Below are 27,705 nucleotides of genomic sequence, written 5' to 3' on the forward strand. Positions count from 1 at the left end.
GTGATTTCTCCAGATTCTCGGAACCTTTTGATGATAGTACGGACCGTAAAATGTAGTGTTGTAACGATACCAATATTTTGGTACCGGTACTAAAATTATTTTGATACTTTTCGGTAATTTTCTAAATAAATGGGACCACAAAAAATTGCATTATTGGCTTTATTTGAACAAAACATCTTAGGGTACATTAAACATATGCTTCTTATTGCAGTTAAGTCCTTAAATAAAATAGTGAACATACAAGACAACTTGTCTTTTATTAGTAAGTAAACAAACAAAGGCTCCTAATTTAGTCTGCTGACATATGCAAGGGACAAGCGGTAGAAAATGGATGGATGGATGCTTATAAGTTTCACAGCTGTGGACAAGAAAGGTGCCACACTTTGCACACCTGTGGGTTAGTGTGCATCCACACTTGCTGCCGTGTGGAAACAACAACAACAGGACACTGTAAAAACAGCAACAATAGTAGAAGAAGAAGCAGCTCAGTGGGGCTGTGGAACGCTTCAGTGGTTATTGCTTGTGTGCATTAAAAAAAAACCACTCCGGGGCATCGATTTAAAAAAAACCCACAAAATTTCTCTTTCATCCTCTCGCCTGCTGCCTTCCTGCCTTCCTGCGCGTCCCAGAATTGAGCATTCTCCACACTCTCTCTCCGTGGCACGTGGCTGCGAGCTGCGTCTCACTATCTGGTGGGAACTGAGCCGGATCGTGTGTGTGTGTGTAAGTGTGTGTGTGTGTGTGTGTGTGTGTGTTATCAGCACGCTGCAGCTCTGCACTGCGTGGCAGCTCAGGGAGTCACGGAGCGAGTTGGTGAGTGTCGCTATTTGACCTGCGGGGGTGTCTGGAAGAGCCTCACTGGACCGCCTGGGCACACCTCCTGCTGGAAACATTTCTGCAGCTGGAAAAAAAGAAAGAAAAAAAAAATCAGGTTGTTTTCATTTCACTTCTCTCTTCATGCTGTGCAGCTGAAGCCACATTGTACTCTTATGAATATACTACTTCATTACAGGCTCTCGGGATCAACCCCATCCATCCATCCATCCATCCGAGGTCGGGTCGCGGGGGCAGTAGCCTAAGCAGAAAAGCCCAGACTTCCTTCTCCCAAGCCACTTCGTCCGGCTCCTCCCGGGGGGATCCCGAGGCGTTCCCAGGCCAGACATCAATCAATCAATCTATTATTTACTTATATAGCCCTGAATCACCAGTGTCTCAAAGGGCTGCACGAGCCACAACGACATCCTCGGCTCAGATTCCACATCAGTGCAAGGAAAAACTCAACCCAATGGGATGACAATGAGAAACCTTGGAGGGGACCGCAGATGTGGTAAAAGAAAAAATATGGTAAGTTGCAACAATTTCATCTCAAAATGTAGTGTATTTTACTGAAAATGGAAAAACAGTACAGCTGTTTTCATGGTAAAAAAAAATTGACCATGACATTTTACTGCAAAATTAAAAACGTTTTTTTTACTCTAAATTAAAAAAAATGCAATTTTACAGTAAAATTTGGGCACCTGAGCTGCCAGTTTAAAAAAAAAAAAAATTTCACCGCAAATCAACAACCTCGCACATAGGCTATTTCATCCCGACAAGCCTGTTTCGCAGGTTTCACTGCTTCTCAGGGGATTTATCCCTGAAGAGCAGGGAACCCTGCAAAATGGACAATTTTCAAAAGTCTACTTAATTCAGTTTCAGCTTATTACCAATTTATTAGGTTTAACACATAAAAAAAAGGTAAGTTCACAAAACCTCTGAAAATTGATTTGAAAATGTTGCGACAATTGACATTAGACATTTTTTGACTAATATATACAGGTAAAAGCCAGTAAATTAGAATATTTTGAAAAACTTGATTTATTTCAGTAATTGCATTCAAAAGGTGTAACTTGTACATTATATTTATTCATTGCACACAGACTGATGCATTCAAATGTTTATTTCATTTAATTTTGATGATTTGAAGTGGCAACAAATGAAAATCCAAAATTCCGTGTGTCACAAAATTAGAATATTACTTAAGGCTAATACAAAAAAGGGATTTTTAGAAATGTTGGTCAACTGAAAAGTATGAAAATGAAAAATATGAGCATGTACAATACTCAATACTTGGTTGGAGCTCCTTTTGCCTCAATTACTGCGTTAATGCGGCGGGGCATGGAGTCGATGAGTTTCTGGCACTGCTCAGGTGTTATGAGAGCCCAGGTTGCTCTGATAGTGGCCTTCAACTCTTCTGCGTTTTTGGGTCTGGCATTCTGCATCTTCCTTTTCACAATACCCCACAGATTTTCTATGGGGCTAAGGTCAGGGGAGTTGGCGGGCCAATTTAGAACAGAAATACCATGGTCCGTAAACCAGGCACGGGTAGATTTTGCGCTGTGTGCAGGCGCCAAGTCCTGTTGGAACTTGAAATCTCCATCTCCATAGAGCAGGTCAGCAGCAGGAAGCATGAAGTGCTCTAAAACTTGCTGGTAGACGGCTGCGTTGACCCTGGATCTCAGGAAACAGAGTGGACCGACACCAGCAGATGACATGGCACCCCAAACCATCACTGATGGTGGAAACTTTACACTAGACTTCAGGCAACGTGGATCCTGTGCCTCTCCTGTCTTCCTCCAGACTCTGGGACCTCGATTTCCAAAGGAGATGCAAAATTTGCATGGTTGGGTGATGGTTTGGGGTGCCATGTCATCTGCTGGTGTCGTAAATGTAACTGTAAATAAAAAAAACTGCAATTTTACAGTAAAATTTGGGCACCTGAGCTGCCAGTTTAAAAAAAAAAAAAAAATTCACCGCAAATCAACAACCTCGCACATAGGCTATTTCATCCCGACAAGCCTGTTTCACAGGTTTCACTGCTTCTCAGGGGATTTATCCCTGAAGAGCAGGGAACCCTGCAAAATGGACTATTTTCAAAATTCTACTTAATTCAGTTTCAGCTTATTACCAATTTATTAGGTTTAACACATAAAAAAAAGGTAAGTTCACAAAACCTCTGAAAATTGATTTGAAAATGTTGCGACAATTGACATTAGACATTTTTTGACTAATATATACAGGTAAAAGCCAGTAAATTAGAATATTTTGAAAAACTTGATTTATTTCAGTAATTGCATTCAAAAGGTGTAACTTGTACATTATATTTATTCATTGCACACAGACTGATGCATTCAAATGTTTATTTCATTTAATTTTGATGATTTGAAGTGGCAACAAATGAAAATCCAAAATTCCGTGTGTCACAAAATTAGAATATTACTTAAGGCTAATACAAAAAAGGGATTTTTAGAAATGTTGGCCACTGAAAAGTATGAAAATGAAAAATATGAGCATGTACAATACTCAATACTTGGTTGGAGCTCCTTTTGCCTCAATTACTGCGTTAATGCGGCGTGGCATGGAGTCGATGAGTTTCTGGCACTGCTCAGGTGTTATGAGAGCCCAGGTTGCTCTGATAGTGGCCTTCAACTCTTCTGCGTTTTTGGGTCTGGCATTCTGCATCTTCGTTTTCACAATACCCCACAGATTTTCTATGGGGCTAAGGTCAGGGGAGTTGGCGGGCCAATTTAGAACAGAAATACCATGGTCCGTAAACCAGGCACGGGTAGATTTTGCGCTGTGTGCAGGCGCCAAGTCCTGTTGGAACTTGAAATCTCCATCTCCATAGAGCAGGTCAGCAGCAGGAAGCATGAAGTGCTCTAAAACTTGCTGGTAGACGGCTGCATTGACCCTGGATCTCAGGAAACAGAGTGGACCGACACCAGCAGATGACATGGCACCCCAAACCATCACTGATGGTGGAAACTTTACACTAGACTTCAGGCAACGTGGATCCTGTGCCTCTCCTGTCTTCCTCCAGACTCTGGGACCTCGATTTCCAAAGGAGATGCAAAATTTGCATGGTTGGGTGATGGTTTGGGGTGCCATGTCATCTGCTGGTGTCGTAAATGTAACTGTAAATAAAAAAACTGCAATTTTACAGTAAAATTTGGGCACCTGAGCTGCCAGTTTAAAAAAAAATAATAATTCACCGCAAATCAACAACCTCGCACATAGGCTATTTCATCCCGACAAGCCTGTTTCGCAGGTTTCACTGCTTCTCAGGGGATTTATCCCTGAAGAGCAGGGAACCCTGCAAAATGGACAATTTTCAAAATTCTACTTAATTCAGTTTCAGCTTATTACCAATTTATTAGGTTTAACACATAAAAAAAAAGGTAAGTTCACAAAACCTCTGAAAATTGATTTGAAAATGTTGCGACAATTGACATTAGACATTTTTTGACTAATATATATATATATATATATATATATGTATATATATATATATATATATATGTATATATATGTAAATATACGTTAGGTCAAGAAAAAACACAGACGCTATTTCATCCCTACAAGCCGGTTTCGCAGGTTTCCCTGAAGATCAGGGAAACCTGCGAAACAGGCATGTAGGGATGAAATAGCCTCTGTGTTTTTTCCTCGAGACAAGGCATAAATAGGACACGCTGATTGGCAGCAGGTGTGGACCGCCTGCCAATCAACGGTAGGTGAGTGATCAAACAGTGCCCAAGGACAAACAGGAAACCTTGACTATATATATATATATACATTTTGGGACCTTTTTAAAAAATTTATTTTACTAAATTTATTTGCATCTTCAACTTATCCCCAACTTAATTATACCAAGTTTTACCAACCTATAATATACATTTAATTAGGTTTGATGTAATTAATTTGCTTACTTGGTTCACGTTAATTAAGCATCATTTTGTTGCATCTTATACTTAATTATTCAAAGTTTTACCAAATCAAAAAGCTGAAAGTCATCAAAACTTGTAAATATGGATTGGAAAATGTTGTGACGTTATTTTATTCGCCAAATTGAGGCGTACATTGAAGCACTTGTTTGGCTAACGTGCTGACATGAATTCATACGCAAATAACAGCGGTTATTACCTGGCACAGCGAGCAAAATGCGCCCCCTGGGACCTGAACTAAAACTCCACTTGCAACTAGGAGTGTCAAAAAAAATAATTAATTTTTGAATCAATCGCAACGATTCTTAATCAAATAATAAAAATCCATTCCAAAATCTTTTTTTTTTAAATCTGTCCTGTCCAGCCAGTCGGGCAAATCATATTGTTGATGTACACACCCAGAGACAGAAAGGTGGAAAATAAAAACTGATGGTTAGGCTTCTCCAGTTAGGAGTCCTTCATTTTTTGACCTATGCTCCTCCAGGTACTGCAGACATGCTTAATGAGGCTCGCTTGTTATAAAGCAACTTTTTGTGCGGCAAAGCGGCTCCGACGTCTCTTTTGATCCAGCCGCACTGCCGCGTCGCCCTCCAAGACCAGAAAGACACTTCACTATTTCAAACCATCATCAGTAGAACGTCTTTGCGGGGGATTGAACCCGTGGTGACCCTCGGCCTTGTTCCGCCCAAACAAAAGGCTCATCGAGGCTAATCAGAGGTGATTAGGGCTCCATTGCTCGCCGAGTGCTCGCCGACGCCTGGTTGGGAGCGCCGAGGGACACATCGCATGCATTCCGTCTCGTCTCGCCGGTTTGATCGTCCTCCGCTCTTCCCGTGCGGAGCGTGTGCGTGGAACAAAGAGCCTCCGTGCTCCTCGCTGCGCTTTGAGGCTAATCAAGGAAGACGTGCGTTAATCCCTGACATGACACCTTCTTCCTGCCTGAGCTTTGCAAAACGACTCTCAATTAGCCGGGTCTGGGCGACGACGCGACGCCTCCGCGTTACAATCATCATTGAGCGTTGAACTCGGGATTGCCAAATCGCTGCGTCCTCAGATCTAAGGCATACATTATGGTCAGTCTGACCATCAAATTTGTCCCTTTGCATACCTGCCAACTACTCCGGTTTTCCCGTAATTAGTACGGTTTTCATCAACCTATTCCGGGTTACGGTTGCAGTGATAAAAAATACGGTTTTTCATTAATTAAATTTTTTTTTTTTTTTTTAAGTTTTATTCACAAAATCGCGTAACAACAATGACAATCGACACTGCTTCCCGTAACTTCCTATCGAGCCATTCCGAATGCCATGCGCGAGGCTATTTATAGCACCGCTGCCAAGCACGAGGCACCAGTTGCCATTGTTTCCAAACGAGCGAACGATCATGGAATCAGCCGGAGAAAAATCGCAAACGAGTCTTAAACCGAAAAGAAAACCGCAGTCATTCCGTGAAGAATATTCAAAAGCCTATCCGGGGATAATTATCCGTTCCAAAAAGGGTGAAAACTACGCGAATTGCACCTTGTGCAGACAAGATTTTTCGATCGGACACGGAGGAATTAGCGATGTAAAAGACCACGTTGGGACAAAAAAACACAAGTCTAATGCCGTTGCTTAGCGATACAAGTGGAAAACTTTCAACGTTTTTCAGATTTTAGCCACAAAAAGGTAATGACACCAATGTTATCTATTGGAATTGTTTAGTACTGTTATACTGTTAAAAGTGTTTATACTATTTATGCTTTCAAGTCCAAGTTGAAGAAAAAGAAGTATGTCCTTAATATTTTTGCGGTGCTATTTCTGTTGAAAAGTTAAAATGATTACATTAGAGATGTGATGTGCCACTTTTCAAGTGTCTGATGGCTTAAATTAATTTTCATTAATTTTTCATATTTTGAATTCTTTTGAAAGGCTTACAAAAAAACTACATTTGAATTGTAATTCCATGCTATTGACAGGACTATTAATTTTTAATGAAGTTAGCTTACCATGTTTACAGTATGATAATTGTGATAGAAATGTGAATTTTAGGCACAGAATATTTTTTACAATTGAACAAGGCAGTAGATTATACAAGCTTGGACAGAAAGTTAATAATGACACCAATTTTTTTTTAAATGGAATTGTTTAGTACTGTTTTACCATTTGTTTACTGTAAAAAGTGTTTATACTTTCAATTAACAAATTGAAGTCTTGTGAAAGGTTGACAGGATAACTGGCATTAACTGTCAAAATAATTTCAAACTATTGAAGTTAGCTTACAGAATAAACATGTCAATCAACCCATATGATTTTTGCTGTAATATTTTTGTTTTGAAAAGTCACTGTGACTGATAGAAAAGTGATGGTTTTAGCAACATTTTAACCTGTCTGAATGCTAATAATCATTTTGCGTCGGGGGGCGAAGCCTGAACCCCCCACCAGGACTTTGTCCTGGACCTACCGGGGCCTGCGGCCCCTGGACCCTGGCTACTAGGTTTTTCTGATTTCAAAAGTTGGCAGGTATGCCTTTGCCCCACCCACATCATATGGTGTAGGCTCAAACTGTTCCAATCAAAACAAGATGACACTACATTCACACTCAGTCCCATTATAATGTGCCAGGTCTTTCCACATACACTATATTGGCCACCCATCCAAATGATGAGAATCAGGTGTCCTAATCACTTGGCCCGGCCACAGGTGTATAAAATCAAGCACTTAGGCACGGAGACTGTTTCTACAAACATTTGTGAAAGAATGGGCCGCTCTCAGTGATTTCCAGCATCATAAGATGCCACCTGTGCAACAAATCCACGCTCCTAAATATTCCAAAGTCAACTGTGGGCTTTATCATAAGAAAATGGAAGAGTTTGGGAACAACAGCAACTCAGCCACCAAGTGGTAGGCCACGATGCTGAAGCGCATAGTGCTAAGAGGTCGCCGACTTTCTGCACGGTCAGTTGCTACAGAGCTCCAAACTTCATGTGACCTTCCAATTAGCCCACGTACAGTACGCAGAGAGCTTCATGGAATGGGTTTCCATGGCCGAGCAGCTGCATCTAAGCCATACATCACCAAGTCCAATGCAAAGCGTGGGATGCAGGGGTGTAAAGAATGTCGCCACTGGACTCTAGAGCAGTGGAGTTCTCTGGAGTGATGAACCACGCTTTTCCATCTGGCAATCTGATGGACCAGTCTACATTTCGGACTGCATTGTGCCGACTGTGAAATTTGGTGGGGGAGGAATTATGGTGTGGGGTTGTTTTTCCAGGAGTTGGGCTTGGTCCTTTCGTTCCAGTGAAAGGAACTTTGAATGCTCCAGGATACCAAAACATTTTGGACAATTCCATGCTCTCAACCTTGTGGAAACAGTTTGGAGCGGGCCCCTTCCTCTTCCAACATGACTGTGCACCAGTGCACAAAGCAAGGTCCATAAAGACATGGATGACAAGAGTCTGGTGTGGATGAACTTGACTGGCCTGCACAGAGTCCTGACCTGAACCCGATAGAACACCTTGGGGGACTGAGAGCCAGGCCTTCTCCACCAACATCAGTGGGTGACCTCACCAATGCGCTTTTGGAAGAATGGTGGACAAATTCCTATAAACACACTCCACAACCTTGTGGACAGCCTTCCCGGAAGAGTTGAAGGTGTAATAGCTGCAAAAGGTGGACCCACATCATATTGAGCCCTACGGGTTAGGATTGGGATGGCACTTCAAGTTCATATGTGAGTCAAGGCAGGTGGCTAAATACTTTTGGCAATATAGTGTATATTCACGAATAAACGTTTGCATCTCATTAATATTCTTTTGATTATTTTTTACAATATGCCATTAAAAACCATCTGCGGTCGGAAATGGTCCCGGACCACATTTTGGACACCTGTTTTAAATATTTTAAATCAGGCCCCGGCATTAATAATTGTACTTGATTGATTGAAACTTTTTGTCATGATCCGTGGTCCAGATCATGTTTTTGTTATGTTCTGTTAGTTTAACTCCAATAGTTCCTGTTTTTTGTGCACTCTTGTTTGTTTTGGTTGCCATGGTGGCATCTGATTTTCACCTGCCACGGGTGTTCAGACGCTCACCTGGCTCTAATCAAGAGACGATTTAAACCGCCTTTGCCAGTCAGTCGGCCTGGCGTCATTGATTCTATAGTTATGCTAGTTATTGGTTTCATGCCAGAGTTTCATGTTGTTCCATGCCATAGTTCATGTTAGTTGTTTCATGCCACAGTTTCATAGTTGTTCCATGCCATAGTTCGTGTTAGTTGTTTCATGCCACAGTTTCATAGTTGATCTATGCCATAGTTCGTGTTAGTTGTTTCATGCCACAGTTTCATGTTGTTCTATGCCATAGTTCATGTTCATTGTTTCATGCCGCAGTTTCATGTTGTTCTATGCCATAATTCATGTTAGTTGTTTCATGACACAGTTTCATGTTGTTCTATGCCATAGTTCATGTTAGTTGTTTCATGCCACAGTTTCATGTTGTTCTATGCCATAGTTCATGTTAGTTGTTTCATGCCACAGTTTCATGTTGTTCTATGCCATAGTTCATGTTAGTTGTTTCATGCCACAGTTTCATGATGTTCTATGCCATAGTTCATGTTAGTTGTTTCATGCCACAGTTTCATAGTTGTTCCATGCCATAGTTCATTTTAGTTGTTTCATGCCACAGTTTCATAGTTGTTCCATGCCATAGTTCATTTTAGTTGTTTCATGCCACAGTTTCATGTTGTTCTATGCCATAGTTCATGTTAGTTGTTTCATGCTACAGTTTCATAGTTGTTCTATGCCATTGTTCATGCTAGTTGTTTCATGCTACAGTTTCATGTTGTTCTATGCCATAGTTCATGTTAGTTGTTTCATGCCACAGTTTCATGTTGTTCTATGCCATAGTTCATGTTAGTTGTTTCATGCTACAGTTTCATAGTTGTTCTATGCCATTGTTCATGCTAGTTGTTTCATGCTACAGTTTCATGTTGTACTATGCCATAGTTCATGTTAGTTGTTTCATGCCACAGTTTCATAGTTGTTCCATGCCATAGTTCATGTTAGTTGTTTCATGCCACAGTTTCATAGTTGTTCTATGCCATAGTTCATGTTAGTTGTTTCATGCCACAGTTTCATAGTTGTTCTATGCCATAGTTCATGTTAGTTGTTTCATGCCACAGTCTCATGTTGTACTATGCCATAGTTCATGTTAGTTGTTTTATGCCACAGTTCATGTTAGTTGTTTCATGCCACAGTTTCATGTTATTCTATGCCATAGTTCATGTTAGTTTTTTCATGCTACAGTTTCATGTTGTTCTATGCCATAGTTCATGTTAGTTGTTTCATGCCACAGTTTCATGTTGTTCTATGCCATAGTTCATGTTAGTTGTTTCATGCTACAGTTTCATAGTTGTTCTATGCCATAGTTCATGTTAGTTGTTTCATGCCACAGTTTCATGTTGTTCTATGCCATAGTTCATGTTAGTTGTTTCATGCCACAGTTTCATGTTGTTCTATGCCATAGTTCATGTTAGTTGTTTCATGCCACAGTTTCATAGTTGTTCTATGCCATAGTTCATGTTCATGTTATTTGTTTCATGCCACAGTTTCATGTTGTTCTATGCCATAGTTCATGTTAGTTGTTTCATGCCACAGTTTCATAGTTGTTCTATGCCATAGTTCATGTTCATGTTATTTGTTTCATGCCACAGTTTCATGTTGTTCTATGCCATAGTTCATGTTAGTTGTTTCATGCCACAGTTTCATGTTGTTCTATGCCATAGTTCACGTTAGTTGTTTCATGCCACAGTTTCATAGTTGTTCTATGCCATAGTTCATGTTAGTTGTTTCATGCCACAGTTTCATGTTGTTCTATGCCATAGTTCATGTTAGTTGTTTTATGCCACAGTTCATGTTAGTTGTTTCATGCCACAGTTTCATAGTTGTTCTATGCCATTGTTCATGCTAGTTGTTTCATGCTACAGTTTCATGTTGTACTATGCCATAGTTCATGTTAGTTGTTTCATGCCACAGTTTCATAGTTGTTCCATGCCATAGTTCATGTTAGTTGTTTCATGCCACAGTTTCATAGTTGTTCTATGCCATAGTTCATGTTAGTTGTTTCATGCCACAGTTTCATAGTTGTTCTATGCCATAGTTCATGTTAGTTGTTTCATGCCACAGTCTCATGTTGTTCTATGCCATAGTTCATGTTAGTTGTTTTATGCCACAGTTCATGTTAGTTGTTTCATGCCACAGTTTCATGTTATTCTATGCCATAGTTCATGTTAGTTTTTTCATGCTACAGTTTCATGTTGTTCTATGCCATAGTTCATGTTAGTTGTTTCATGCCACAGTTTCATGTTGTTCTATGCCATAGTTCATGTTAGTTGTTTCATGCTACAGTTTCATAGTTGTTCTATGCCATAGTTCATGTTAGTTGTTTCATGCCACAGTTTCATGTTGTTCTATGCCATAGTTCATGTTAGTTGTTTCATGCCACAGTTTCATGTTGTTCTATGCCATAGTTCATGTTAGTTGTTTCATGCCACAGTTTCATAGTTGTTCTATGCCATAGTTCATGTTCATGTTATTTGTTTCATGCCACAGTTTCATGTTGTTCTATGCCATAGTTCATGTTAGTTGTTTCATGCCACAGTTTCATAGTTGTTCTATGCCATAGTTCATGTTCATGTTATTTGTTTCATGCCACAGTTTCATGTTGTTCTATGCCATAGTTCATGTTAGTTGTTTCATAACACAGTTTCATGTTGTCCTATGCCATAGTTCACGTTAGTTGTTTCATGCCACAGTTTCATAGTTGTTCTATGCCATAGTTCATGTTAGTTGTTGCATGCCACAGTTTCATGTTGTTCTATGCCATAGTTCATGTTAGTTGTTTTATGCCACAGTTCATGTTAGTTGTTTCATGCCACAGTTTCATGTTATTCTATGCCATAGTTCATGTTAGTTGTTTCATGCCACAGTTTCATGTAGTTCTATGCCATAGTTCATGTTAGTTGTTTCATGCTACAGTTTCATAGTTGTTCTATGCCACAGTTCATGTTAGTTGTTTCATGCCACAGTTTCATGTTGTTCTATGCCATAGTTCATGTTAGTTGTTTCATGCCACAGTTTCATGTTGTTCTATGCCATAGTTCATGTTAGTTGTTTCATGCCACAGTTTCATAGTTGTTCTATGCCATAGTTCATGTTCATGTTATTTGTTTCATGCCACAGTTTCATGTTGTTCTATGCCATAGTTCATGTTAGTTGTTTCATGCCACAGTTTCATAGTTGTTCTATGCCATAGTTCATGTTCATGTTATTTGTTTCATGCCACAGTTTCATGTTGTTCTATGCCATAGTTCATGTTAGTTGTTTCATGCCACAGTTTCATGTTGTTCTATGCCATAGTTCACGTTAGTTGTTTCATGCCACAGTTTCATAGTTGTTCTATGCCATAGTTCATGTTAGTTGTTTCATGCCACAGTTTCATGTTGTTCTATGCCATAGTTCATGTTAGTTGTTTTATGCCACAGTTCATGTTGGTTGTTTCATGCCACAGTTTCATGTTATTCTATGCCATAGTTCATGTTAGTTGTTTCATGCTACAGTTTCATGTTGTTCTATGCCATAGTTCATGTTAGTTGTTTCATGCCACAGTTTCATGTTGTTCTATGCCATAGTTCATGTTAGTTGTTTCATGCTACAGTTTCATAGTTGTTCTATGCCATAGTTCATGTTAGTTGTTTCATGCAACAGTTTCATGTTGTTCTATGCCATAGTTCATGTTAGTTGTTTCATGTCACAGTTTCATAGTTGTTCTATGCCATAGTTCAATTTAGTTGTTTCATGCCACAGTTTCATAGTTGTTCTATGCCATAGTTCATGTTAGTTGTTTCATGTCACAGTTTCATAGTTGTTCTATGCCATAGTTCACGTTAGTTGTTTCATGCCACAGTTTCATAGTTGTTCTATGCCATAGTTCATGTTAGTTGTTTCATGCCACAGTTTCATGTTGTTCTATGCCATAGTTCATGTTAGTTGTTTTATGCCACAGTTCATGTTAGTTGTTTCATGCCACAGTTTCATGTTGTTCTATGCCATAGTTCATGTTAGTTGTTTCATGCCACAGTTGCATGTTGTTCTATGCCATAGTTCATGTTAGTTGTTTCATGCCACAGTTTCATGTTGTTCTATGCCATAGTTCATGTTAGTTGTTTCATGCCACAGTTTCATGTTGTTCTATGCCATAGTTCATGTTAGTTGTTTCATGCCACAGTTTCATGTTGTTCTATGCCATAGTTCATGTTAGTTGTTTCATGCCACAGTTTCATGTTGTTCTATGCCATAGTTCATGTTAGTTGTTTCATGCCACAGTTTCATGTTGTTCTATGCCATAGTTCATGTTAGTTGTTTCATGCCACAGTTTCATGTTCTATGCCATAGTTCATGTTAGTTGTTTCATGCCACAGTTTCATAGTTGTTCCATGCCATAGTTCATGTTAGTTGTTTCATGTCATAGTTCATGTTAGTTGTTTCATGCCACAGTTTCATGTGGTTCTATGCCATAGTTCATGTTAGTTGTTTCATGCCACAGTTTTATGTTGTTCTATGCCATAGTTCATGTTAGTTGTTTCATGCCACAGTTTCATAGTTGTTCCATGCCATAGTTCATGTTAGTTGTTTCATGCCACAGTTTCATCGTTGATCTATGCCATAGTTCATGTTAGTTGTTTCATGCCACAGTTTCATGTTGTACTATGCCATAGTTCATGTTAGTTGTTTCATGCCATAGTTTCATAGTTGTTCCATGCCATAGTTCATGTTAGTTGTTTCATGCCACAGTTTCATAGTTGTTCCATGCCATAGTTCATTTTAGTTGTTTCATGCCACAGTTTCATAGTTGTTCCATGCCATAGTTCATGTTAGTTGTTTCATGCCACAGTTTCATGTTGTTCTATGCCATAGTTCATGTTAGTTGTTTCATGCTACAGTTTCATGTTGTTCTATGCCATAGTTCATGTTAGTTGTTTCATAGTTGTTCAATGCCATAGTTATGTTAGTTGTTTCTTTCTTGCTATGCTATAGTTTATGCTAGTTGTTTGCTTCACACTATTGTCACGCAACCCTCTACGTGAGTCTTGTTTATTTCATGCCACAGTTAAGAGAGTTTTTGCCTGTTATTTTGTAGTTAGATCAATAAATATGTTCCTACCTACTACCCTTGTCCGGAATAGTCCGTTTGCAACCCGGGAGAACAAACCCAGCAGTATTAAAAACAATATTATGCTCCACCAATGACTGAATAAAAACAAAACAAAAAAATAAAACCAATATAAAAACAATATATAAAAATAAATATAATATATATATGTTTTTTTCCTTCTTTATTATGCATTTTCGGCCGGAGCGACTTATACTCCGAAAAATACGGTAACAACACTGAGGCCGTTTTTCTTCTCTTGCATATGCAGATGCGATGCATTCAAGCGCCTGTCCGATAATGGGAGTTATTTGGGATTTACAGAGAGAGAGAAGGATGGATCTGGCATCTGCGCGCCGCACGCCGTGTCTGATGTCACGCAACATCTGCTTCCACAAGCGCACCACTTCACTCGCCATCTGCCCCTTGTTTGCAGCAACACTGGAGTCGGCGGTGAGTGAAATGCAATCACAGTGCGTCTCACTTTGAGGGAGCGCGGCGTTGTGTAGATACAATTGTCACGCATCGCAAGAGACCGCTTGCCTGGCTGCCTGTCATCTTGCGCCACAATGGCCGAAATCGTCAGGCGTGACAGGTGTGTGCGCGTGCATTTTAAAATTGCTCAATGGCTTTTCGTTTTGCACAAAGCACTCTTTGCTGTCCAAGGCCGCTCTCGGGCTGTGATGACGTCGCAGACGCAAATCGCCCATACTTGCCTCTGGATGAAGGGCAGAAAATTGTAGAGCATTTCCGTAGACGTCGACGGTCCTACACAAAGCGTTCTAGGCACGCTTTTGTGTGCATGTGGGAAATAATGGAAATATAATTGCTCTACTCCAGGGTCAAACTGTCACCATCAAATTTATTACCGTATTTTCCGGACCATAGGGCGCACCGGATTATAGGGCGCAATGCCGATGAATGGTCTATTTTCGATCTTTTTTCATATAAAAGGCGCACCGGATTATAGGGCGCTTTAAAGGAGTCATATTATAATATTTTCTTTCTAAATGCAAAGGAGGATGACTTCCTTGTGGTCTACGTAGGGTTAAGGTTAGGGTTAGAGTTAGGTTGGGGTTAGGGTTAGGATTAGGGTTAGGCTTAAAGAAAGAGAGTTGGTTAGGGTTAGGGCTAGGGTTTGGGGTGGGGCGATAGAAAAGAGCAAAAAAAAGAATAAAATGGGTGTGCACGGTCCGTCTATGGCCCAGCGGGCTCGCACTCACGCCTTGTTGAGGCCCCCCGGATGTCTGGTCCCCAGTTTGGTTATCCAGAGGGGTTGGGGTTAGGGTTAGGGTTAGGATTAGGATTAGGGTTAGGGTTAGGCATGAAGAAAAAGAGTTGGTTAGGGTTAGGGCTAGGGTTGGGGATGGGGTTAGGATTAGGGTTGGGGTTAGGATTAGGGTTGAGGTTGGGGTTGGGGTTAGTGTTAAGATTAGGATTAGGGTTAGGGATAGGCATAAAGAAAAATAGTTTGTTAGGGTTAGATCTAGGGTTAGGGTTAGGCATAAAGAAAAAAGAGTTGGTTAGAGTTAGGGCTAGGGTTGGGGGTGGGGTTAGGATTAGGGTTGGGGTTAGGGTTGGGGTTAGGATTAGGGTTAGAATTAGGGTTAGGCATAAAGAAAAAGTGTTGGTTAGGGTTACGGCTAGGGTTTGGGGTGGGGTTAGGGTTGGGTTAGGGTTAGGGTTAGAGTTAGGTTTTGGGTTAGGATTAGGGTTGGGGTTAGGGTAAGAATTAGATTTAGGATTAGGGTTAGGCATAAAGAAAAAGAGTTGGTTAGGGTTAGGGCTAGGGTTGGGGGTGGGGTTAGGGTTAAGATTAGGGTTAGAATTAGGATTAAGGTTAGGCATAAAGAAAAATAGTTGGTTAGTGTTAGGGTTGGGGTGGGATTAGGGTTGGGGTTGGGGTTAGGGTTGAAGTTGGGGTTGGGGTTAGGATTAGGGTTAGAATTAGGGTTAGGGTTAGGCATAAAGAAAAATAGTTGGTTAGGGTTAGGGCTAGGGTTAGGGGTGGGGTTAGGGTTAGGGTTAGGGTTGGGTTAGGGTTAGGGTTAGAGTTAGGTTTGGGGTTAGGGTTAGGATTAGGATTAGGGTTAGGCATAAAGAAAAAGTGTTGGTTAGGGCTAGAATTGGGGTGGGGTTAGGGTTGGGTTAGGGTTAGGGTTAGATTTAGGATTAGGGTTAGGCATAAAGCAAAATAGTTGGTTAGGGCTAGGGTTGGGGGTGGGGTTAGGGTTAAGATTAGGGTTAGAATTAGGATTAGGGTTAGGGTTAGGCATAAAGAAAAAGAGTTGGTTAGGGTTAGGGTTGGGGGGGTGAGGATTAGGGTTGGGGTTGTGGTTAGGGTTGGGGTTAGGTTTGGGGTTAAAATTAGGGTTAGGGTTAGGCATAAAGAAATAGTGTTGGTTAGGGTTAGGGCTAGGGGTGGGGTTAGGGTTAAGATTAGGGTTAGAATTAGGATTAGGGTTAGAATTAGGATTAGGGTTAGAATTAGGATTAGGGTTAGGGTTAGGCATAAAGAAAAGAGTTGGTTAGGGTTAGGGTTGGGGGGGTTAGGATTGGGGTTGTGGTTAGGGTTGGGGTTAGGTTTGGGGTTAAAATTAGTGTTAGGGTTAGGCATAAAGAAATAGTGTTGGTTAGGGTTAGGGCTAGGGTTGGGGGTGGGGTTAGGGTTGGGTTAGAGTTAGGGTTAGAGTTAGGTTTGGGGTTAGGGTTAGGGTTGGGGTTAGTTTTAAGATTAGGGTTAGAATTAGGATTAGGGGTAGGGTTAGGCATAAAGAAAAATAGTTGGTTAGGGTTAGGGCTAGGGTTAGGGTTAGGATTAGGGTTAGAATTAGGGTTAGGGTTATGCATAAAGAAAAATAGTTGGTTAGGGCTAGGGTTGGGGGTGGGGTTAGGATTAGGGTTGGGGTTAGGGTTAGGGTTGAGGTTGAGGTTGGGGTTGAGTTTAGGGTTAGGATTAGGGTTAGATTTAGGATTAAGGTTAGGCATAAAGAAAAAGAGTTGGTTACGGTTAGGGCTAGGGTTGGGGGTGGGGTTAGGGTTAGGATTAGGGTTAGGGTTAGGCATAAAGAAAAAGTGTTGGTTAGGGTTGGGGGTGGGGTTAGGGTTAGGGTTGGGTTAGGGTAAGGGTTAGAGTTGGGGTTGGGGTTAGGATTAGGGTTAGGTTTAGGATTAGGGTTAGGGCTAGCGTTAGAGGGTTAAGGTTAGGGTTGGGGTTGGGGTTAAGGTTGAGGTTGGGGTTGGGGTTAGGGTTAGGGTTAGGGTTAGGCATAAAGAAAAAGAGTTGGTTAGGGTTAGGGCTAGGGTTGGGGGTGGGGTTAGGGTTAGGGTTGGGTTAGGGTTAGGGTTAGAGTTAGGTTTGGGGTTAGGGTTAGGATTAGGATTAGGGTTAGGCATAAAGAAAAAGTGTTGGTTAGGGCTAGGGTTGGGGTGGGGTTAGGGTTGGGTTAGGGTTAGGGTTAGGTTTTGGGTTAGGGTTAGGATAAGATTTAGGATTAGGGTTAGGGTTGGGGGTGGGGTTAGGGTTAAGATTAGGGTTAGAATTAGAATTAGGGTTAGGGTTAGGCATAAAGAAAAAGAGTTGGTTAGGGTTGGGGGGTTAGGATTAGGGTTGGTGTTGGGGTTAGGGTTGGGGTTAGAATTAGGGTTAGGCATAAAGAAAAAGTGTTGGTTAGGGTTAGGGTTAGGCATAAAGAAAAATAGTTGATTAGGGCTAGGGTTGGGGGTGGAGTTAGGGTTGGGGTTAGGGTTAGGGTTGGGTTAGGTTTAGGGTTAGGGTTGGGGGTGGGGTTAGGGTTAGGGTTGGGTTAGGGTTAGGGTTAGAGTTAGGTTTGGGGTTAGGATTAGGGTTAGGCATAAAGAAAAAGTGTTGGTTAGGGCTAGGGTTGGGTTAGGGTTTGGGTTAGAGTTAGGTTTTGGGTTAGGGTTAGGGTTGGGGTAAGGGTTAGGATTAGATTTAGGATTAAGGTTCGGGTTAGGGTTAGGCATAATGAAAAATAGTTGGTTAGGGCTAGGGTTGGGGGTGGGGTTAGGGTTAAGATTAGGGTTAGAATTAGGGTTAGGGTTAGGCATAAAGAAAAAGAGTTGGCTAGGGTTAGGGTTGGGGGGGTTAGGATTAGGGTTGGGGTTAGGTTTGGGGTTAGAATTAGGGTTAGGGTTAGGCATAAAGAAAAAGTGTTGGTTAGGGTTAGGTCTAGGGTTGAGGGTGGGGTTAGGGTTTGGGTTAGAGTTAGGTTTGGGGTTAGGGTTAGGCATAAAGAAAAAGAGTTGGTTAGGGTTAGGGTTGGGGTTGGGGTTAGGGTTAGGATTAGGGTTAGAATTAGGATTAGGGTTGGGGTTAGGCATAAAGAAAAATAGTTGGTTAGGGTTAGGGCTAGGGTTGGGGGTGAGTTTAGGATTAGGGTTGGGGTTAGGGTTAGGGTTGAGGTTGGGGTTGGGGTTAGGGTTAAGATTAGGGTTAGATTTAGGATTAGGGTTAGGCATAAAGAAAAATAGTTGGTTACGGTTAGGGCTAGAGTTGGGGGTGGGTTTAGGGTAAGGGTTAGAATTAGGGTTAGGGTTAGGCATAAAGAAAACGTGTTGGTTAGGGTTATTTCTAGGGTTGGGGGTGGGGTTAGGATTAGGGTTGAGGTTGGGGTTGGGGTTATGATTAGGGTTAGAATTAGGGTTAGGGTTAGGCATAAAGAAAAAGAGTTGGTTAGGGTTAGGGCTAGGGTTGGGGGTGGGGTTAGGGTTAGGGTTAGAGTTGGGGTTAGGGTTGGGTTAGGGTTAGAGTTGGGGTTGGGGTTAGGATTAGGGTTAGGTTTAGGATTAGGGTTAGAGGGTTAAGGTTAAGGTTAGGGTTGGGGTTAGGGTTAGGTTTAGGATTAGGGTTAGGGTTAGGCATAAAGAAAAATAATTGGTTAGGGTTGGGGGTGGGGGTGGGGTTAGGATTAGGGTTGGGGTTGGGGTTAGGGTTGAGGTTGGGGTTGGGGTTAGGGTTAGCATTAGGGTTAAAATTAGGGTTAGGGTTAGGAATAAAGAAAAAGGGTTGGTTAGGGTTAGGGTTGGGGGTGGGGTTAGGATTAGGGTTAGGCATAAAGAAAGAGAGTTGGTTAGGGTTAGGGCTAGGGTTGGGGTTAGGGTTAGGATTAGGGTTAGAATTAGGGTTAGGGTTAGGCATAAAGAAAAAGAGTTGGTTAGGGTTAGGGGTGGGGGTGGGTTAGGGTTGGGTTAGGGATAGGGTTAGATTTAGGATTAGGGTTAGGCATAAAGAAAAAGAGTTGGTTGGGGGTGGGGTTAGGGTTAGGATTAGGGTTAGAATTAGGATTAGGGATAGGGTTAGGCATAAAGAAAAAGAGTTGGTTAGGGTTAGGGCTAGGGTTGGGGGTGGGGTTAGGATTAGGGTTGGGGTTAGGGTCAGGGTTGAGGTTGAGGTTGGGGTTAGGATTAGGGTTAGAATTAGGGTTAGGGTTAGGCATAAAGAAAAGAGTTGGTTAGGGTTAGGGCTAGGGTTGGGGGTGGGGTTAGGGTTAGGGTTGGGGTTAGGGTTGGGTTAGGGTTGGGGTTGGGGTTAGATTTGGGGTTAGAATTAAGGTTAGGGTTAGGCATAAAGAAAAAGTGTTGGTTAGGGTTAGGGCTAGGGTTGGGGGTGGGGTTAGGATTAGGGTTTGGGTTAGAGTTAGGTTTGGGGTTAGGGTTAGGCATAAAGAAAATGAGTTGGTTAGGGTTAGGGCTAGGGTTTGGGTTAGGGTTAGGATTAGGGTTAGAATTAGGATTAGGGTTAGGGTTAGGCATAAAGAAAAATAGTTGGTTAGGGCTAGGGTTGGGGGTGGGGTTAGGGTTAGGGTTGGGGTTAGGGTTGGGGTTGGGGTTAGATTTGGGGTTAGAATTAAGGTTAGGGTTAGGCATAAAGAAAAAGTGTTGGTTAGGGTTAGGGCTAGGGTTGGGGGTGGGGTTAGGATTAGGGTTTGGGTTAGAGTTAGGTTTGGGGTTAGGGTTAGGCATAAAGAAAATGAGTTGGTTAGGGTTAGGGCTAGGGTTTGGGTTAGGGTTAGGATTAGGGTTAGAATTAGGATTAGGGTTAGGGTTAGGCATAAAGAAAAATAGTTGGTTAGGGTTAGGGCTAGGGTTGGGGGTGGGGTTAGGATTAGGGTTGGGGTTACGGTTAGGGTTGAGGTTGAGGTTGGGGTTAGGGTTAGGATTAGGGTTAGATTTAGGATTAGGGTTAGGCATAAAGAAAAAGAGTTGGTTACGGTTAGGGCTAGGGTTGGGGGTGGGGTAAGGGTTAGAATTAGGATTAGGGTTAGAGTTAGGCATAAAGAAAAAGTGTTGGTTAGGGTTAGGGCTAGGGTTGGGGGTGGGGTTAGGATTAGGGTTGGGGTTAGGGTTAGGGTTGAGGTTGGGGTTAGGATTAGGGTTAGAATTAGGGTTAGGGTTAAGCATAAAGAAAAAGAGTTGGTTAGGGTTAGGGCTAGGGTTGGGGGTAGGGTTAGGGTTGGGGTTAGGGTTAGAGTTGGGGTTGGGGTTAGGATTAGGGTTAGGTTTAGGGTTAGGGTTAGAGGGTTAAGGTTAGGGTTGGGGTTAGGGTTAGGATTAGGATTAGGTTTAGGATTAGGGTTAGGGTTAGGCATAAATAAAAAGGGTTGGTTAAGGTTAGGGCTAGGGTTGGGGGTGGGGTTAGGATTAGGGTTAGGGTTAGGGTTGGGGTTAGGGTTAGGATTAGATTTAGGGTTAGGGTTAGGCATAAAGAAAAGGGTTGGTTAAGGCTAGGGCTGGGGGTGGGGTTAGGGTTAAGATTAGGGTTAGAATTAGGATTAGGCATAAAGAAAAAGAGTTGGTTCGGGTTAGGGGTGGGGTTAGGATTAGGGTTGGGGTTAGGGTTAGGGTTGAGGTTGGGGTTAGGGTTAGGGTTAGGGTTAAAATTAGGGTTAGGGTTAGGCATAAAGAAAAAGGGTTGGTTAGGGTTAGGGGTGGGGTTAGGGTTAGGGTTAGAGTTAAGTTTGGGGTTAGGGTTAGGGTTAGGGTTAGGATTAGGGTTAGAATTAGGGTTAGGGTTAGGCATAAAGAAAAAGAGTTGGTTAGGGTTAGGGTTGGGGGTGGAGTTAGGGTTAGGATTAGGGTTAGAATTAGGGTTAGGGTTAGGCATTAAGAAAAAGGTTTGGTTAGGGTTGGGGTGGGGGTGGGGGTGGGGTTAGGATTAGGGTTAGGGTTAGGGTTAGGCATAAACAAAGAGAGTTGGTTAGGGTTGGGGTTGGGGTTAGGGTTAGGTTTAGGATTAGGGTTAGGGGTAGGAATAAAGAAAAAGAGTTGGTTAGGGTTAGGGCTAGGGTTGGGGGTGGGGTTAGGATTAGGGTTAGGGTTAGGGTTAGGCATAAAGAAAGAGAGTTGGTTAGGGCTAGGGATTGGGGTGGGGCGATAGAAAAGAGTGAAAAAAAGAATAAGAAGGGTTAGGGTTAGGGTTAGGCATAAACAAAGAGAGTTGGTTAGGGTTAGGGTTGGGGTTAGGGTTAGGTTTAGGATTAGGGTTAGGGGTAGGAATAAAGAAAAAGTGTTGGTTAGGGTTAGGGCTAGGGTTGGGGGTGGGGCTAGGATTAGGGTTAGGGTTAGGGTTAGGCATAAAGAAAGAGAGTTGGTTAGGGCTAGGGATTGGGGTGGGGCGATAGAAAAGAGTGAAAAAAAGAATAAGAAGGGTGTGCACGGTCCGTCTATGGCCCAGCGGGCTCGCACTCGCGCCTCGTTGAGCCCCCCTGGATGCGTGGTCCCCAGTTTGGTTATCCAGAGGGGTTAGGTTTAGAGTTGGGGTTGGGGTTGGGGTTAGGGTTAGGGGGAGGAGGTAGGGGGTAAAATGCACGGTCCGTCTAAGGTTAGGGTTGAGGTTGGGGTTGGGGTTATGGTTAGGATTAGGGTTTGGGTTAGGGTTAGGTTTAGAGGGTTAGGGTTAGAATTAGGATTAGGGTTAGGGTTAGGCATAAAGAAAACGTTTTGGTTAGGGCTAGGGGTGGGGTTAGGGTTGGGTTAGGATTAGAGTTAGGGTTAGGATTAGGGTTAGGCATAAAGAAAAAGCGTTGGTTAGGGTTAGGGCTAGGGTTGGGGGTGGGGTTAGGATTAGGGTTAGGGTTAGGGTTGGAGTTAGGGTTAGGATTAGATTTAGGATTAGGGTTAGGGTTAGGTATAAAGAAAAAGAGTTGGTTAGGGCTAGGGTTGGGGTGGGGTTAGGGTTAAGATTAGGGTTAGAATTAGGATTAGGGTTAGGGTTAGGCATAAAGAAAAAGAGTTGGTCAGGGTTAGGGTTGGGGGTGGGGTTAGGATTAGGGTTGGGGTTAGGGTTGAGGTTGGGGTTGGGGTTAGGGTTAGGATTAGGGTTAGATCTAGGGTTAGGGTTAGGCATAAAGAAAAAGAGTTGGTTAGGGTTAGGGCTAGGGTTGGGGGTGGGGTTAGGGTTAGGGTTGGGTTAGGGTTAGATTTAGGATTAGGGTTAGGCATAAAGAAAAATAGTTGGTTAGGGTTGGGGCTAGGGTTGGGGGTGGGGTTAGGATTAGGGTTAGGGTTAGGGTCAGTGTTGAGGTTGGGGTTAGGGTTAGGATTAGGGTTAGAATTAGGGTTAGGGTTAGGCATAAAGAAAAAGAGTTGTTTAGGGTTAGGGCTAGGGTTGGGGGTGGGGTTAGGGTTGGGGTTAGGATTAGGGTTAGAATTAGGATTAGGGTTAGGGTTAGGCATAAAGAAAAATAGTTGGTTAGGGCTAGGGTTGGGGGTGGGGTTAGGATTAGGGTTAGGGTTAGGGTCAGTGTTGAGGTTGGGGTTAGAGTTAGGATTAGGGTTAGAATTAGGGTTAGGGTTAGGCATAAAGAAAAAGTGTTGTTTAGGGTTAGGGCTAGGGTTGGAGGTGGGGTTAGGGTTAGGGTTGGGGTTAGGGTTAGGGTTGGGTTAGTGTTAGGGTTAGAGTTAAGTTTGGGGTTAGGGTTAGGGTTGGGGTTAGGTTTAGGATTAGGGTTAGAATTAGGATTAGGGTTAGGGTTAGGCATAAAGAAAAAGATATGGTTAGGGTTAGGGCTAGGGTTGGGGGTGGGGTTAGGATTAGGGTTGGGTTTGGTTAGGGTTAGGGTTAGAGTTAAGTTTGGGATTGGGGTTAGGGTTAAGATTAAGGTTAGGGTTAGGGTTAGGCATAAAGAAAAAGAGTTGGTTAGGGCTAGGGTTGGGGGTGGGGTTAGGATTAGGGTTGGGGTTAGGGTTGAGGTTGGGGTTGGGGTTAGGGTTAGGATTAGGGTTAGATCTAGGGTTAGGGTTAGGCATAAAGAAAAAGAGTTGGTTAGGGTTAGGGCTAGGGTTGGGGGTGGGGTTAGGATTGGGTTAGGGTTAGGGTTAGATTTAGGATTAAGGTTAGGCATAAAGAAAAATAGTTGGTTAGGGTTGGGGCTAGGGTTGGGGGTGGGGTTAGGATTAGGGTTAGGGTCAGTGTTGAGGTTGGGGTTAGGGTTAGGATTAGGGTTAGAATTAGGGTTAGGGTTAGGCATAAAGAAAAAGGGTTGTTTAGGGTTAGGGCTAGGGTTGGGGGTGGGGTTAGGGTTGGGGTTAGGATTAGGGTTAGAATTAGGATTAGGGTTAGGGTTAGGGTTAGACATAAAGAAAAAGAGTTGGTTAGGGCTAGGGTTGGGGGTGGGGTTAGGGTTAGGGTTAGGGTCAGTGTTGAGGTTGGGGTTAGGGTTAGGATTAGGGTTAGAATTAGGGTTAGGGTTAGGCATAAAGAAAAAGTGTTGTTTAGGGTTAGGGCTAGGGTTGGGGTTAGGGTTAGGGTTGGGGTTAGGGTTAGGGTTGGGTTTGGGTTAGTGTTAGGGTTAGAGTTAAGTTTGGGGTTAGGGTTGGGGTTAGGTTTAGGATTAGGGTTAGAATTAGGATTAGGGTTAGGCATAAAGAAAAAGATATGGTTAGGGTTAGGGCTAGGGTTGGGGGTGGGGTTAGGATTAGGGTTGGGTTTGGTTAGGGTTAGGGTTAGAGTTAAGTTTGGGATTGGGGTTAGGGTTAGGGTTAAGATTAGGGTTAGGGTTAGGCATAAAGAAAAAGAGTTGGTTAGGGCTAGGGTTGGGGGTGGGGTTAGGATTAGGGTTGGGTTTGGTTAGGGTTAGGGATAGAGTTAAGTTTGGGGTTGGGGTTAGGGTTAAGATTAGGGTTAGGGTTAGGCATAAAGAAAAAGGGTTGGTTTGGGTTAGGGCTAGGGTTGGGGGTGGGGTTAGGATTAGGGTTAGTGTTAGGGTTAGGCATAAACAAAGAGAGTTGGTTAGGGCTAGGGATTGGGGTGGGGGGTTAGGGTTGGGGTTGGGTTTGGGGTTGGGGTTAGGGTTAGGATTAGGTTTAGGATTAGGGTTAGGGTTAGGCATAAAGAAAAATAGTTGGTTAGGGTTAGGGCAAGGGTTGGGGGTGGGGTTAGGGTTGGGTTTGGTTAGGGTTAGGGTTAGAGTTAAGTTTGGGATTGGGGTTAGGGTTAGGGTTAAGATTAAGGTTAGGGTTAGGGTTAGGCATAAAGAAAAAGAGTTGGTTAGGGCTAGGGTTGGGGGTGGGGTTAGGATTAGGGTTGGGGTTAGGGTTGAGGTTGGGGTTGGGGTTAGGGTTAGGATTAGGGTTAGATCTAGGGTTAGGGTTAGGCATAAAGAAAAAGAGTTGGTTAGGGTTAGGGCTAGGGTTGGGGGTGGGGTTAGGATTGGGTTAGGGTTAGGGTTAGATTTAGGATTAGGGTTAGGCATAAAGAAAAATAGTTGGTTAGGGTTGGGGCTAGGGTTGGGGGTGGGGTTAGGATTAGGGTTAGGGTCAGTGTTGAGGTTGGGGTTAGGGTTAGGATTAGGGTTAGAATTAGGGTTAGGGTTAGGCATAAAGAAAAAGGGTTGTTTAGGGTTAGGGCTAGGGTTGGGGGTGGGGTTGGGGTTAGGATTAGGGTTAGAATTAGGATTAGGGTTAGGGTTAGACATAAAGAAAAAGAGTTGGTTAGGGCTAGGGTTGGGGGTGGGGTTAGGATTAGGGTTAGGGTTAGGGTCAGTGTTGAGGTTGGGGTTAGGGTTAGGATTAGGGTTAGAATTAGGGTTAGGGTTAGGCATAAAGAAAAAGTGTTGTTTAGGGTTAGGGCTAGGGTTGGGGGTGGGGTTAGGGTTGGGGTTAGGGTTAGGGTTGGGTTTGGGTTAGTGTTAGGGTTAGAGTTAAGTTTGGGGTTAGGGTTAGGGTTAGGGTTGGGGTTAGGTTTAGGATTAGGGTTAGAATTAGGATTAGGGTTAGGGTTAGGCATAAAGAAAAAGATATGGTTAGGGTTAGGGCTAGGGTTGGGGGTGGGGTTAGGATTAGGGTTGGGTTTGGTTAGGGTTAGGGTTAGAGTTAAGTTTGGGATTGGGGTTAGGGTTAGGGTTAAGATTAGGGTTAGGGTTAGGGTTAGGCATAAAGAAAAAGAGTTGGTTAGGGCTAGGGTTGGGGGTGGGGTTAGGATTAGGGTTGGGTTTGGTTAGGGTTAGGGATAGAGTTAAGTTTGGGGTTGGGGTTAGGGTTAAGATTAGGGTTAGGGTTAGGCATAAAGAAAAAGGGTTGGTTTGGGTTAGGGCTAGGGTTGGGGGTGGGGTTAGGATTAGGGTTAGGGTTAGGCATAAACAAAGAGAGTTGGTTAGGGCTAGGGATTGGGATGGGGGGTTAGGGTTGGGGTTGGGTTGGGGTTAGGGTTAGGATTAGGTTTAGGATTAGGGTTAGGGTTAGGCATAAAGAAAAATAGTTGGTTAGGGTTAGGGCAAGGGTTGGGGGTGGGGTTAAGATTAGGGCTAGGGTTAGGGTTAGGCATAAAGAAAGAGAGTTGGTTAGGGCTAGGGATTGGGGTGGGGCGATAGAAAAGAGTGAAAAAAAGAATAAGAAGGGTGTGCACGGTCCCTCTATGGCCCAGCGGGCTCGCACTCACGCCTCGTTGAGGCCCCCTGGATGTGTGGTCCCCAGTTTGGTTATCCAGAGGGGTTAGGTTTAGAGTTGGGGTTAGGGTTAGGGTTGGGGTTAGGGTTAGGGGAAGGGGGTAGGGGGTAAAATGCACGGTCCGTCTAAGGTTAGGGTTGAGGTTGGGGTTGGGGTTATGGTTAGGATTAGGGTTTGGGGGAGGGGGGGTTGTGCACTGTCCGCCTACAACCCGTCAAGGTGACGCCCACGCCAAACGCAGAACCCCCGAGGACCCCGAACGAAAAAATTCCAAATTGATGTTGATTGTCGTGTCAAACACATGAAAAAATTGGTGACAACAATTGTGGTTAGGGTTAGGGAGTTAGGTTTAAAGTTAGGGTTAGGGTTAGGGGAAGGGGATAGGGGGTAAAATGCACGGTCCATCTAGGGTTAGGGTTAGGGTTAGGCTTTCTGACAGTCGCTTCAAAAAAAAAAAGAAGGTGAAATAACTGAAAACATGTTTTATATTCTAGTTTCTTCAAAATAGCCACCCTTTACACTGATTGCCATTTTGAACACTCTTGGCATTCTCTGGATGAGCTTCAAGAGGCAGTCACCTGAAATGTGTTTCACTTCACAGGTGTGCTTGACTATTTTGAAGAAACTAGAATATAACTGTGGAGGGGGGTGTGGTCTGCGGGCCTGCCGTGGAGCGGGGTGTGTAAGGACCAGCCTCGAAGTCAGCGGCAGGGGAGTAGATTACCCAGCTGGGGCTTGTTATCTAATCACCTGTCGCCCTTAATAGCAGCAGCCGGGACGAGAGACGTTGTTGGAGTTGAAGCCAGAGAGAGACACACGCCCGGAGACGAACACATATTGCTGGAAAGCAAGCCACTCCCGGGTGTTTATGAAAAATAAAAGACTTGATTCACACTGTACACCGTGCTCCCGAAGATCTGTCGGCCAGGAGAACCCACACAAGAGGGAAACCTCCACAATAACACATGTTTTCAGTTATTTCCCCTTTTTTTGTTAAGTACATAACTCCACATGTGTTCATGCATAGTTTTGATGCCTTCAGTGACAATCTACAATAAAGAAAACACATTGAATGAGAAGGTGTGTCCAAACGTTAGGCCTGTACTGTATATACATCATATTGATGTAAATACATCATATCAATGGGACTACATAATATTACTGTACTTACAGTACGTCATCAATGTAACTACAGAATATATCATGTAACTACATCATTTTACTGTACTTACAGTACATCACATCAATGTATACAACATCATATAAATAAACTGCAACAAAAAACAGTGCAATTAACAGTGCAATACATTTTAAAGGTGCAATATACACATCACATCTTTCATATAATTGACATTATTACCGTTTTTCTTCATTTTTAAATTTTTTTTCATAACATGGTCACTACTAACTATTTTATTTTGTTATATTCTTATTGTTACCGTTGTATTTTTTATTCTTATTGTTACTTTTTATTTTTATTCTTTTTGTTATATTTTCCATTTTATTTCCATCTATACTTCCATTATTAACTTTTTTAAATTATTATTATTATATATTATCTTAATTCTGTACACTGCTGCTGGAATTTTAATTTTCCCGAGGGAACTCTCCTGAAGGAATCAATACAGTACTATCTATCTATCTATCTATCTATCTATCTATCTATCTATCTATCTATCTATCTATCTATCTTGTGGGCTCTGTACCGAGGATGTCGTTGGGGCTTGTGCAGCCCTATGAGACACTTGTGATTTAGGGCTATATAAATAAACATTGATCTATCTATCTATCTATCTATCCATCTATCTATCTATCTATCTATCTATCTATCTATCTATCTATCTATCT

The 27,705-nt window shown here is 42.6% G+C and overlaps 1 long non-coding RNA gene across 2 annotated transcripts; it reads left to right on the forward strand.

Moving 5' to 3' along the window:
* Window positions 1-952: 952 nt before the first annotated feature.
* LOC133578316 (uncharacterized) lies at window positions 953-27,503 on the forward strand. 2 transcript variants are annotated; one of them, XR_009811841.1, is made up of 3 exons: window positions 953-1,344; window positions 14,222-14,403; window positions 26,624-27,503. It is a non-coding gene; the product is annotated as an uncharacterized lncRNA (long non-coding RNA). The 2 variants fall into 2 exon arrangements; XR_009811842.1 differs by having other exon boundaries at window positions 26,627-27,503.
* Window positions 27,504-27,705: the final 202 nt, after the last annotated feature.

Source organism: Nerophis lumbriciformis, linkage group LG03 (genome assembly GCF_033978685.3).
Source record: "Nerophis lumbriciformis linkage group LG03, RoL_Nlum_v2.1, whole genome shotgun sequence".
Lineage (NCBI taxonomy): Eukaryota > Metazoa > Chordata > Actinopteri > Syngnathiformes > Syngnathidae > Nerophis > Nerophis lumbriciformis.